The sequence below is a fragment of the Lutra lutra genome, chromosome 8 (genome assembly GCF_902655055.1).
Source record: "Lutra lutra chromosome 8, mLutLut1.2, whole genome shotgun sequence".
Lineage (NCBI taxonomy): Eukaryota > Metazoa > Chordata > Mammalia > Carnivora > Mustelidae > Lutra > Lutra lutra.
Genome location: NC_062285.1, coordinates 90,323,979 through 90,336,668, shown reverse-complemented (window position 1 = coordinate 90,336,668; position 12,690 = coordinate 90,323,979).

Genomic DNA, 12,690 nt, shown 5'->3' with positions numbered 1-12,690 from the left:
TTTTCCATTTCTTCCTGTTTTGGTTTTGGTAGTTCATGTTGCTAGGAATTTATCCATTTCTTCCATGTTGTCCCCATTTGTTGCTCTAAATATTTTTTTGAGTACTATTCTCTTAGGGCACCTGGGTGTCTCAGCCATTAAGTGTCTGCCTTTGGCTTAGCTCATGATCCCAGTGTCCTGGGATTGAGTCCTGCACTGGGCTCTTGGCTCAGTGGGGAGCCTGCTTCACTCTTTGCCTCTGCCTGCCATGTTGCCTGCCTGTGCTCTCTCTCTCTTCCTCTTTTAAGGAAAATAATATTCTCTTATAATTGTATTTCTGTTGTATTGGTAGCAAAAAAAAATCTAGCCCATTTTATCTAAGCATAGTTACACATAATAATACATGAAGAGAGACATAACATATATTTGGCTGTGAATTTTCATGGCGATAATGTGTCTGTAACTTGACCGGTTGAGTTTGGGGGAGATAATGAAGTAAAAATTGAGAAATGCTGTATTATAAAATAATATACATGAATATTTTGGCTAGGTAAGTCTGTAACTTCTTTTTTGGGAAGCAGGAACAGATGAGTAGCATGCTCTAATTGCATTATATTAGTCTCAATTTGGCAGATAAAAAGAAATAAAAAATTAAGAACAAAAACAGGGATACTCAAAATACTACAGGAATGTGGTGGCTTGGGCTGAGTTAAAGAGGGGGCAATGGCAATAAGAGATTGGACTCTGGAATACTTTGAAGTCAGTGTTAAGAAGCCTCTAACGTGAGAACGTGGCCTGAGAAAGAAGGAAAGGGGTCACGGATGAAGCATGTGCTTTACCTTGAGTATCTGAAAAGAGATTGAATCTGTTTCCATTCAATGAGCTGGGAAGGATTATACATGAAGTAGGTGTGATTAAGAGTCTGTGTTTGGACTGGACATCCAAAGAGTGAATTTTTCATGAAACACACAAATGGAACAGTTGACTAAGGACTCAGATATCACTGTCCCAAGGTGAATGGTGAGATATGGGTAAGAAAGTATAAAACTGGGCTTTTCAGCTTTCACGTGCTGCTTAAAATGAAGTATCAGAGATGGTCACCTAGGATCTTAAAGTGGATGTAAATAAGAGGAAGTTCTAGGATAAGCTCTGAGACTCTCTCATGTAAAGAGGAAGAGGAGAAGAGGTGAAATCAGCAAACAAGATCAAAAGTGTAATGACGAGATAGGACTCAAACCCATGAAAACTATGTTGCCATGGGTACCAAGTGAAAAAGTGTTTCCAGGAGGAATGAATGATCCACTCTGTTGAATGCTGCTGCTAATCAAGTAAGATGAGATTTTGTTATTTTGTGTACAGAATAGGGAATGGTTCCAGTGAGCTGTTGGGGCAAAATCCAATTTGTCATAGATTCAACAGAAAACGGAAGGATGGGAATTAGAAATAGTTTTACTATGATGCAGCACAGTGTTCATCAAAGGTATCTTTTCCAATAGTGATGAACCATGTTTCTTGAATGGGACGATCCAGTGGACAACCAGTCCTGATTACCATCACATATGCTGTCTTCCATATGGCTTATCTGCATTCTCCCTACGACTCTGATCCTCTCAGCAAATGTTATCCCTCATGTCTGAGTAGCTTTTATAGTTTCTCTCTCCTTTTCTCTTGTCTTCAAGTGTTCTTTCAATTCACTTACTTTCTCCCTAATCTTTTCTAACTTGTCCTTTAATCACTCCATTGATTATTCATTTAAATGTTTTTGTTTTCATTTCTAGGATTCTTCTTTTTGATTTTTAAAAATTATTCTGGGTTTTTCCAAAGTCTAACCATCAGACACTAACCTCTTTTTGGTAGCCATTCCGTATCCCTTATACTTTTATTCACTCTAAATATTTGTACTTTATAATCAATATTCAACAGTTCCATTATTTGGGGTGTGTGTGTGTGTGTGTGTGTGTGTGTGTGTGTGTGTGCCGCTTTCAGTCGGCTAACGGGAGAAGAATGAGGCACAAACAAGTCAGTTGCAAGAGAAAGGGAGCAGGGGACAAGAGTAGAAAAGACTGCTGCCCCGAACAACTCCTTAGTCTCACTTCTATGAGATAGAAACGGTAACCAACAGAAGAGCCAAAGAAGGCCAAACATTAGTCATATGCCTTGTAGATAAACAAGAAGGAGGGCAAAATATGTCTGTACAAGCAGTATAAAGTTTATAGTTGAACAAGCACATTCAAAGGATTTATCTAAGTAGCCACAGGTGCTCTCTGGAGGGAAAAGGGGAGATAACGGAAAAATGAAGCAGGGGCATTCCACCCTGAGCAGGCCGGGCGTTCCCAGCTGCTTGGCTTCCATGAAGCAGGTGGCATTCTGCCCTGAGCAAGCTGGGCATCCCCAGCTGCTCAGCTTCAAGGCCGCACATCGTCCTCTCCCCCAGATGCCTGTTGCCAGTATGTGTTTTTCTTAAGGCTATATCTAAATGTGCTTGGTAACTAGTAAAATTCTCCAGGGGTTATATTTTAAAATACATTGTTCTGAGGGGCAGTTGCATTTCCCCCTCTTTGTTTGTGAAGAAGTTAGAAAAGTCGATTTTGCAGTTTCTTGATTCTTCAGTCGTTGGAGGGATTTTCGCATGCATTTGAGAACTAAGCATAAAAAAATTACAGCAATAGAAAGAATAATCATTCCACCTATAACGCCGAGACCAGTTTGTTTGATCCAAGTAAAAGGGTTTAGATTAGACAGAATATCGTTAATTCTTTGAGTAAAACTCACTTTTGGAACTGATTGTAATGATGAGTGAGTAATGCTTTGAATAGTATCGTGAAGTTGTCTAATATCTAAAGTTAGATTATCACCATAATGATTAGTAATATGCTGGCGAATTTTGCTCCAAGATATTTCTGATTCATTATAGGCATGGGGAGTAACACAGAAAGAAGAAACATTCCAGTCACATAAAATATGAAGTCTAAGCTTTATATTTTGAAGATCATCTCCTATATATATCATGGCTGCTTTTAAATCAGAAATACTTTCATCTAATTTTTGATCCATGATCATTTGTTGATTCCAAGCTTTGCTAGCATTCTCATGCCACTTTTGTACAAATTGTGTGGTTTGTATGGTTTGATGCAAAGTTATTCCTGCAGTGGTAGCTGTAGCAGTAATGGCTATAATTCCTAAAATAGCTATTATAAGCAACCCAAGAAATCTTTTTGTTCTATGGACCCAGTCCTTCAAAACTCTTAAAAGTACATGCATATCTGGAGAGCTTTCCCAAACACAGTGGTGTTTCACTGGTAACCAAATGCCTATTCTTCTTCTAGCTATGAGAATGATAGAATTGTCTGTATAGACATTCTTATCCACACAGGTGAACATTTTACATCTGAGACAGTTTATTTCTCTATTGTTATGATCAAAAGTCATTTTTTTAAAAACAAAAACATAGGGATTTTTAACACAAGCTTTTACCCATTCTTCATCCATTAGGAAAAAAGAGAATGCATAGTCATTAGACTGATGAATGTAAGAGCCATTCCAAACTCATGTGATTTAAAGCAGTGGTGACCTTCCATAAATTATTTTGTTTTTTTATGATAATTAACAAAAGGGGATGGCATAGAAAGTCCTTGTCCAAACCAGATCAGAGGTGCATCTCCTGAGGTTAAGGTTTGTGGTGAAATGAGATCATCAAAAACTTGCCATTTTATATTTCGATGAGAGAAGCAGGGTCTCCCAGTGCAATTGGTGACTGTCATCCCCTTAGGGGACCAGTCCCATACAATTCCATAGGAATCATTAATAACAATACTGGGGTGAGAAGCTCGACAATCCTCCCATAAAGGGTGAATTCCCTCATCAGACCACATTTGTGTTAGTTTGCATTTGGGAATAGGGGGTGCTGCTGTGTTATAGCTAGGACCCCAATATTTATTGGCTAGGAATCCTTTAGTGGAGAGTAAATGTAACTGAACTTTAGTCAGATAATTATCAGTAGGAAAGTCCACCAACCATCTTTGATCATCCCCAAATGAAGGGATGTGAGTAACATCCATCTGCCATATCTCATTGGCTGTTAAGCCTCGTGGGTTGATATCCACTGGCTGTGTAGGCAGGAGTGGACAATAGAATTTGCTTGTTCCTTAGTAATAGGGAATTTGTGCCGAAGTCCATTTTGGTTAACATGTGTAAGAGAGTGAAAATCGGAGGCTTCCTGAAAAGCTGAGAAGACAAGAGAATCAGCTACTTCATTACCTTTGGTTAATGGCCCAGGAAGGCCGGTGTGACTTTGGATATGAGTAGCATAGAAAGGAGCAGAATGTTGATGAATGAGGGATTGTAAATGAAGAAATAATGAGTGGAGGGAGACATCAGATGTAGAAATAGTAGCAGTTTCAATATGCTGTAAAACATACACTGTATACAAAGAATCAGATAACAGATTAAATGCAGAAGAAACGTCTTGAAACTGCAATAACCACCATTAATTTTGATTTTTGTGCTGAGAGACCAGTAGTAGATATGACCTTCAAAGTAGGACTATAATAACAAGGTTTACCTTTGACAGAACCATAAGAAAAATAAGTAGGGGCATCTGTTACTGGATTTTTAGAAGTAATTTTAGGAAGGACAAAAGCAGTATGTTTTAAAAAGGAAACAACAGGGACGCCTGGGTGGCTCATTTGGTTAAGCAGCTGCCTTCGGCTCAGGTCATGATTCCAGTGTCCTGGGATCGAGTCCCACATCGGGCTCCTTGCTCAGCAGGGAGCCTGCTTCTCCCTCTGCCTCTGCCTGCCATTCTGTCTGCCTGTGCTCACTCTCTCTCTCTGACAAAGAAATAAAATCTAAATAAATAAATAAATAAATAAATAAATAAAAAGGAAACAACAGGTAAAGAGGGATAATGAGAAAAAGTGTTTCCAGTAAAGCCATTAAGGGTAATTTGCCAATTTAAATTATTTTGGAATGCTGTTTCAATTTGTGTCTTTTTTAAAGGCAGAACAATAACCTGCAGATCATATCCGTGTATTTGGCGAGTTCTTTTTCTCCCTAATTGAATAATACTGCCAGTATGGTCTATATAGGTAGTGAGTGTTTTAACAGTATTATTTGGGAGAAAAATCCATTTTATTATTAGTTTTTCCTGAATAATTAACCCAGTGGGTGTATGTAGGGTATGAAAAATGAGAAGATCTAATGGTATCTCAGGTTGGACTCTATCCATTTCCATTGAGTGAATCTGGCTTTCAACAAATTGTAATTCTTTTAAGGCCTCTTTTGATAGTGTCCTAGGGCTGTTTAAATTGGGATCTTCCTTTAAAGAGGCAAGTAGATGCTGTAAAGTACAAGTGGGAATTTCAATTTTAGGTCTTATCCAATTAATTTCTCCCAATAATTTTTGCAAATCATTCAAGGTTGTAATTTTATCTCTATGGATTCGAACTTTCTGTGGTTAATTTAACTGAGGTCCTATTCATAATGAACCCCAAGTATGAGAAAGGTGCAGTGACTTGTATTTTTTCTGGAGCTATAATTAGTTTGTATTTTTCAAATTGCAATTGAAGCATTCTGAATGCATCCTGCAATTGCATGTTGTCAGAGGCTGCACATAACACATCATCCATATAATGGATAAGATAAACTTGTGGAAATTGATTTCTAACTGGCTGTATAACTTTTGCCACATACTCCTGACAGATAGTGGGGCTATTCAACATCCCTTGTGGAAGAACTTTCCATTGATATGGTTTGCCTGGTTCTTTTAAATTTACACTGGGAATAGTGAAAGCAAAATGGGGACAGTCTTCCTTAGCAAGTGGTATAGTATAAAAGCAATCCTGTAAATCTGTGATAATTATTGGCCATTTGTGTGGGATTAGATTAGGAGGAGACAATCCAGGTTGGAGAGACCCCATGAGTTGGATAGCAGAATTAACCGCACATAGGTCTGTTAAAAGTCTCCATTTTCCTGATTTTTTCTTTTAATAACAAAAACTGGTGAATTCCAAGGACTGTGAGATTCTTCAATATGTCCTTTTTTATCTGTTCCTCTACTAGGGCTTGCAAGTAAGTAATTTCTCTTGTGTTAAGGGCCACTGCTCCACCCAAATAGGTTTGTCATTTTTCTAGTTAACTTAATGGGTTTAGGAGCAGTGGCCCTCAGTCAAAAATCTGGGAATCCTCCTTAGGGGAAAGTATAACCAGAGAGGCTTCCCATTGACTTAGTAAATTTTATCCCCCACAGGTTAATGGGTAAGTCTACAATATATGGCTGTAGATAACCCTTTTGACCCTCAGGTCCTTCACAAAAAAGAATATTGGAGTTCTGACGCACGTTGCCAGCCTGTCCTAATCCCGTAATAGTAACAGAAGAGGAATTATATGCCCATTTTTTAGGCCAATGTAATGAGCTTATGATAGAGACATCAGCTCCAGTATCAATTAGACCTGAAAATTCCTTTTCTTGTATTTTAAGATGACAAATTGGTCTATCTTGATAAATTTTCTCAATTAAATATGCTCCAGTTTTTCCAGTACTTTCAAACCCATTAGAGTTTCTTTGTTTGTTTTTAGACTGACCCTGGAGATAGGGTAAAAATAACAACTGGGCAATGCAGTCTCCCTTTTGAAAATGGTATGGAACCGCAGTAGTTAACATCACTGAAATGTCACCAGTATAATCTGAATCAATAATGCTGGTGTGAACTAGTACTCCTTTTGAAGTAAGGCTAGATCTCCCCAAAAGTAACCCAGTGGTCCCCTTTGGTAAAGGGCCATAAAAAATAGTTGGAATTTATGGGAAGCTTGGTAGGAATTAAAAGATAATCTTTGGAAATGGGGATATCTAGTCCAGCACTACCAGGCATGGCATGTAATAAATTTAAAACGGTACATTTGTTTGAAAGCTGGGTGTTAAGGGAGAATTGGCCCCCTTGTTTTTTGGGGCTGAGGGCTTGCCCCGAAATAAGTTTCCCTGAAGGGAGGATCCATCCTTGCTAACTTTGGAATGACATTGACTTGCCCAATGGTTTCCCTTTTTACATTTGGGACAGAGACCAGGTGTTTTATTTTTTATATTTTGCAGAAGGAATTTTCCTTTTTGCCTACATTGAGCTTTAGTATGCCCTGCTTGCCCACAGTTGAAACATTGTCCTTTAAATTTTCCTGTGGTCAGAGCAATCATTGCTTGAGCTAAAAAAAATCAGCTTTATAGGTCTCTGTTCCTACTTCTTGGCATAGATTAATATAATCTGTCATGTTCCCTTGCCTTTAAAGGCTGCTATCAATTTCTTACAATCAGCATTAGCATTCTCATAAGCCAACAGCTGAAGAATGGTATCCGCAGCCTCAAGATTATTAATCTGTCTTTTGATAGCCTCTTGTAATCTTGCAATAAAATCAGTATAGGGTTCTTTTGGATCTTGTACCACCTTTTGAAAAGAAGAGCACTTCTCTCCTTGGGATTCTATTCTCTCCCAGGCTCTCAAACAGCAACGCCGGAGCTGCTCAATAGCTTGATCATTCATTAGTACTTGGTCTTGCACCCGGGCCCATGGCCCAATACTGATGAGCTGCTCCATGGAATTATGTTCCATGGAAAAAGGAACATTACGAGCTCTGTTATGGGCAGCTGCTGTTTCTGTGTGATCTTGCCACCATGTTTTAAATTGTAAGAACTCACTTGAAGATAGAACTGTTTTTTTTTTTTTTTAACAATGACCAATCCATCGGAATAAATCGATTGCCTTCTGCGATGTCTTGAATGAGTCCCGTTGTAAATGGAGAATTAACTCCATAGTTTTGTACTGCTTGTTTTAGTTCCTTCAATAATTTGAGGGGAAATGGCTCATGCTTGGCCTCATAGATACCATTAGGGTTGTTAGGATCATGTCCCGGAGCGACATGTTCTTTATAATAACCGGGAAAATTAAAAATGTAAGACATCTAGGTTTCCCGCTCGCTGTGCTTCAAGGAGGTCTTTTGAAATGGCTGATAGCATGTATTTTCATCTTTTTCATTCAATGGTGCCTTCTTATAGAATGGTGAAGCCGATGGCGACAGTGCCATTTGCACCTTTTGTTCTGTTATTGGAGGAGGAGGAGGAGATTCCTCCTTTATATATTCCTTTATGACGGCCTTAGTAATTTCTTCTCTTCCTGGACAGCATGTTCAGGTACCTCTTTTTTAGTTTCTCCTGAACATTCATTATGGGTCTCCGAATCAGGGGTTTGTGAAGGCTCCAAACCTGAGCGAATGAGGGTCCAAGTAGGCCGCATAGTAATTGGAATTGGTTTTCCTTTTGTATGCAAAAGTTTTAACTTATGACCTACTTTTTCCCATGTTTGTAAATCTAAAGTCCCAAATATAGGGAACCAGGAGCAATGCTCTTTAGCTACCTTTAAAAGCTCCTTAAGCTGGTCCTTGCTGACTTTTGCTCCTCCTGCCTTTTAGGAGCCTTCTCAGTAAGCAAACATAAGGGTGATAATCATTTGTGCTCTTTAGATTACCATACCCTGTGATAAGCACCCACAACTCACCAGTGGGGGGAAAAGGCACGGCCTTGCAAAAACTCACCTTGGGGCTTCTTCTCCTGTTATGTTTCTGGTCCCTGTTTGGGCTCCACTTGCCGCTTCCTGTGGGCAAACAGAAGAATGAGGCACAAACCAGTCAGCTGCAAGAGAAAGGGAGCAGGGGACAACAGTAGAAAAAACTGTTGCCCTGAACAACTCCTCAAGTATCACTTTTATTAGATAGAAACAGTAACCAACAGAAGAGGCCAAAGAAGGCTAAACATTAGTCATATGCCTTGTAGATAAACAAAAAGGAGGGCAAAATATATCTATACAAACAGTATAAAGTTTATAGTTAAACAAGCACATTCAAAGGATTTATCTAAGTAGCCACAGGTGTTCTGGGTGGGGGCGGGGAGAGAGTGAATAAATGAAGCAGGCGACATTGTGCCCTGAGCTAGCCGGGCATCCCCAGCTGCTCAGCTTCAAGGCCGCACATCGTCCTCTCCCCCAGAGGCCTGTTGCCAGTATATGTTTTTCTTAAGGCTATATCTAATGTGCTTGGTACTAGTAAAATTCCCCAGGGTTTATATTTTAAGTAATACATTGTTCTTAGGGGCAGTTGCATGTGTGTGTGTTTCTCTTTTGCTTTTTGACTTTTTTCCTTTTTTTTTTTTTTTTTGCATGATTTTCAATTTGAGCATAGTTTCCATATCCTACATGGCCTAGATTGAGAAAAACTGCAGAAGTTTTCTTTAGCAACAATGATCATTAAAATCTGGGAAATAGGGGCACCTGGGTGGCTCAGTGGGTTAAAGCGTCTGCTTTCGGCTCAGGTCATGATCTCAGGAGTGAACCTGCTTCCTCCTCTCTCCCTCTCTGCCTGCCTCTCTGCCTACTTGTGATCTCTGTCTGTCAAATAAATAAAATCTTTTAAAAATGGGAAATAATTTGCCTATGATAAAATATACACTTAGAGGATTTTTTAATATGAAAAAGATAATAGCAAAGATTATGTGGTTGAAAGACTAGAACTTTATTTTTATCTGCTAGTATATATTTGGAAATTGAAAAATAAGAATATAAGTATTTTTCAAAACCCATCTTTTGTAGTCTGAAAACACTATATCCACTTTAAGGGAAAATAGCTTAAATTGAATCTACCAGAGGAATACTAACTGAAGCTAGACCACACATACTCATGGGGAGGAATAATCAGAGTAAGAATTTGGGATAGAAGAATTCTTTTCTTAATTATGTCATCATATGTATACTATTCATATTATGGATGTGTTAATTCCCCAAATTATATACTTCCGGATTTGTAATTTATTTTGTCTATGTGCACTTTGTGCCTGCCTTCTCTGGGATTATTTGAATAATTTTTAGAACTCCATTTCAATTAATAATTGGCTTCTAGGCTCTCCCTGTTTACAGTTGCTTCTTAGTGGTTGTACCAAGATTGTTGTAGTCTTAACTTTTCATGGTCTAGGTAGAATTAGTTGTACAACCTAAGAAATCCTGTATGGAACAGGTCTATTGATACCCTCCACTCCCCATTATGGTAAATAGTTGTCATAGGTCTTACATATCACATACATTATAAACACTGGAAGAAACTTGCAAACTTTGCTTTGAATGGTCATGCATCCGGCAAGGAAATTAACAAAGATTGTCTTTCATATTTACCCTGATATTTATAACTTTACAGATCCTTATGCCTTCCCAAATAAACGATTTCTCATGAAACTATGACACATAAGCCAGACACATGTCCTTCCTTTAACACTTCTTGCATGGCAGGCCAAGTAGTTTTTGGAAAATGTCTTAATTTACCCTCATTCTGGAAGACTACTAATGATATCACATTCTGAGTTGGCAGGGTTTTTTAATGAGATGATTATTTTCTCCTAAATGTATTGTTTCTAGTGAATTCTAGGTATATGAAGTGTTGTTACTCTCTCATTGCTTTCATATTTTTTATCAGTTTCAGAAGTATGACTACAATATGCCCACATGTGATCTAGTTTTTATTATTTTAATTTGGGTTTTGCTGGGCTTCCTGAATTTAACTGGTGTTTTTCAACAAATTCGAATTAGCTTCAGCCATTATTTCTTCAAATAATCTTCTGCTAATTGTTTCCCTCTCCTTGTGAGATGCTAATTACATGTGTCATAACTTTGGATCCTATCACATTGAATCTCTTGTAAAAATTATTTTTGATCCCCTCTCAGATTCCATTATTATTCTTATCCAATCCAGAGCATTTGAGGGGGACAAAGCTAGACTAGATATTTACATGTTGCCTTAGGAGGAGACACAAAGAACTAATGGCTATACTTAAGAGCAGAGCAACAATTTTAAACGTTAAAGCCTTATTTTATTCATAACTATACAATCATTAATTTCAGAAAATAAAAATTCAGATTAATCAATTGGGTACAGGAGACTGGACAGACACTACTTTGTCCTTTTTGCATTTTCTTTGGAACTGAGTGCCTGCAAAGAATATACTTTCTGCTGTGCTGCAAACACAGCAAATTATAAAATGGCTTCCTCTGAAATTAGTACTGAATGAGGACTGCTTAACTCTGAGATCTAGAATAAGAAGCCCATAATGTTCAAAACCTAATGTATAGTCTTACAAAGTTAGACACAGAAAACTGCCACACTGATCTTTATATCTTGGACTTCTCTGAGACATTTTTTTAAAGGCTCAGTGGTAGAATTAGTGATTCATCAGTTGTATATAACATTCCATGGTCATTACATCAATGTCCTCCTTAATGCAGATCACCCAATTGTCCCTTCCCCCCATCCATCTCCCCTCCTGAAACCGTTTGTTCCCTATAGTTAAGAGTCTTTTATGATTTGCCTCCATCTCAGTTTTCATCTTGCGTTGTTTTTCCTCCCTTCTCAATGTTCATCTGTTTTGTTTCTTAAATTCCACATATGAGTGAAATCATACGATAATTGTCTGTCTCTGACTTAACTTATTATGCTTAGCATAACACTCTCTAGTTCCATGTGCATCACTGCAAATGGCAAGATTTCATTCTTTTTGATTGCTGGGTCATACTTCAATGTATATATACCACGTCTTCTTTATCTGTTCATCTGCCGATGGACATGTGAGTTCTTTCCCTAGTTTGGCTCTTGTGGACATTGCTGCTACAAACATTGGGGTGCCTATGCCCCCTTGAATCACAGTGTTTGTACCTTTGGATAAATACCAAGTAGTACACCTGCTGTGTAATAGGGTAGCTCTATTTTCAACTGTTTGAGAAACCTCCATACTGATTACCAGAGTTGATGCACCAGTTTGCGTTCTCACCAGCAGTATGAGAAGGTCAAGAACAAGACAGGTGAGTTCACTCTCACCACTGTTGTTCAATAGCACTAGAGGTCCTAGCCTCAGCAATCAGACAACGAAAAGAATTAAAAGACATCCAAATCAGTGAAGAAGAATTCAGCTCTTCATTCTTCATAGATGATATGATAGTCTATGTAGAAAATGCAAAGATTCCACCAAAAAATTACTAGAATTCATGCAGGAATTCAGCAAAGGCACAGGATAAAAATCTATGCACAGAAGTCAGCAGCATTCAATATATTAACACTGAGGCAGAAGAAATTGAAATGAAGGGATCAATCCTATTTTAAATTGCACCAAAAACGAATAGGTACAGAGGAAGAAAACTAACCAAAGAGGTAAAGAAAAACTAAAACTATAGAACAGTTATGAAAGAAATTATGGAAGTCTCAAAGAAAAATGGAAAAAAATTCCATCCTCATGAATTGGAAAAACAAATACTAATAAATGTGTATGTTACCGAAAGCAATCTATACATTCAATACAAGCCCTATCAAAATACCATCAGCATTTTTCACAGACATAGAACAAACAATCCTAAAATTTGCATGGAATAAGAAATGCCCCCCAAAAGACAAAATAATGTTGAAAAAGAAAACCAAAGCCTGAGGCATTACAATTCTGGACTTGAAACTGTATTATAAAGCTATTATCATCAAGACCATATGGTCTTCTCTCTCTTTTTTTTTTTTTAAGATTTATTTATTCATTTGAAAGGGGTTAGGGGCAGAAGGCAAAGGAGAGAGAATCTTAAGCAGACGCTGCGCTGAGCATGGAGCTGGACACTGGCTCAATTTCATGACCCTGAGGTTGTGAACTGACCT